Below are 2,229 nucleotides of genomic sequence, written 5' to 3' on the forward strand. Positions count from 1 at the left end.
CTGGCTATTCACATGTAGGATCGACTGCTTTTGCGTAGGATCCAACAATCTCACCCTCTCCCCAGAGTATAGTATACGTGAGAACTGAGATCTTTCCCGCAATATTTTTCCATCTTTAGAGACACATCGGAGTTTCTATGCCTTGACTATGATACCACTTTGTAGGATTTAGCCATTCATATAAAACTCATCCATGAAAACTAGCCATCAAGTAGAATATGCCTAAATCCTTATAAGCCTTCAATCCGACTATATGTTCCACATAAAGGAATAACCTATTAGAGTTCAAATGTAGAGTCAAAAGAATTTGACCTCCAAACCTTCATTAATTTGTATTTTTTTTTTTTTTTAAATTCTTCAAACAATTAAATGAGTAAGTTATATTGCACCCTCTTTCATTTTATTTTTAGGGAAACAGTATACCATGCATCCTATTTAATGTGTTTTAACTGTTTCTATTGGAGGGTGTGTTTGGCTATAAACCATAACCTCAAATTATCCGAAGTTTCATATCAGTTTCAGCAGTTGGTGGGTGGTAGTTGTTGGGTTTATGAATAGTTGACCCACAAAGACAAAACCAGTCTAACCCATCCCTATTTGTAGGTTAACTTTGTCTTGCTCTCCACAAAGCTAAGTAAAAATGAAGAAAACAAAGAAACAAACTGTAATCTACTTCTTTTTCTTCTTTTTCTGTGTTTGTACTCACTCAGTACTCTCACACTTTATTAAAGGAGGAAGGGAGGTGGGGAGGGGCAGGATAGGGGAAGGGTGGATCTTCTCTTCTCAAGAAATTGCAAATAATCAACAAGAACGAACAAGAGGGGGGGACCCACCAAGTTGTTGTGGTTGTCTTGCTGAAAGCCACTCGTCAGGTACTCTGTAAATTGGGGCTTACACCTACGTACAGTACGTGGGGAGACCAAGGGGAAGAGGGATCGATGGGACAACTCACGATTCTGGGACGGTCCGCCCTTGAGAACCTCTCTTTCTCTATTCACAATTCAGACCTGATCCAATGGAATACCAAATAACTCTACACGTTTCATAGGCTCCTTTTGCAGCGAGAGCTTGGCTCTCTCTCTCTCTCTCTGTATGTAGCTGTATGAGTGTGCATGCACTGCTGTGCAGGTCTTGGTAATTATGGTCTTCTGATTGGATCAGCTTTTTCTTTGTTTAAGATATTCTCTAAAACGAGAACTGACCAAGTTGGGATTCTACAATTTATTAACGGTCCATTCTCATTTCTCCATTCGTGCGGGTCCAATTGCTAGACAGTGCCTCTTTAATGGGCTTGTTAACCAGCCAATCAGTTTTTGTCTTGTGGCCAACGTATGTAAGTTCTTAGATGGAGTTCATAAATTGGAGGGCGAGGATTCATGTAGCTGAACCATGTAGTTAAGATTTTCTTGACTTGTTGGATTGTGCTTCTTTCCTCCTGCACTCATCTTTATAATCACTCTTATTTTTTTTTCTTTCATCATGATTATTGGCCTTTTTTTTTTTTTTTCTTATTATATTTTGATTAGATTCATATCGCCGACCCAATTAAGTTCGGATTAACGTTGAGATTGTTGTTTGTTGTTTAACAAGCCCATCAATAGAAATTTGCTAGGACTTTGCATACACTTAGGGGTGTCAATTGGTCGGGTTGGGTTGCGCCAGTTTTGGTAGAATCTATTCGGGTTTTTCCATTTTAGGACCTTGCATCGTGATCGGCCCTCATATGCTGGGCATAGTTTCAATTATAAACCGTTAGTCTGAAACAAATAGTCTTTAATCGGACTAAACGATCCTTAGTCTAGCTTTAAATGGGCTATGATTGGGCTTTATATAGGTTATAATCGGTTTTTAAACGTGTCGGGCTTAGTAAATGGGCTTTAAATGGGCTACAAATGAGCATTAACCATGTCAGCTGAGTCAGTCTATTAATTGGTCTGTCCCAATCGAACGTCCATCAGATATAGACACGTTTATTAATCAGGCTGGGCCAGGCTTAGTCAGGCAGCTCTCTCATATGTAGGTACAACCCACCTTTGCAGCCCTAATAAAATCCTATGACGGGTATGTGGTGAATAGGCTGGAAGGTGCGCAATGAGCACTTTCTCTTGAATGTAATGCTCTTTATATGGTTCCTCCGCTTGATTACATGTAAGACTGAAGTTTAATCCACAACACAAAAAAATCTTTTTCTTCTTAAATCATGTCTAGAGGTATCAATTTGGAGGCTAA

The sequence above is a fragment of the Macadamia integrifolia genome, chromosome 7, assembly GCF_013358625.1.
Source record: "Macadamia integrifolia cultivar HAES 741 chromosome 7, SCU_Mint_v3, whole genome shotgun sequence".
Taxonomy (NCBI): Eukaryota; Viridiplantae; Streptophyta; class Magnoliopsida; order Proteales; family Proteaceae; genus Macadamia; species Macadamia integrifolia.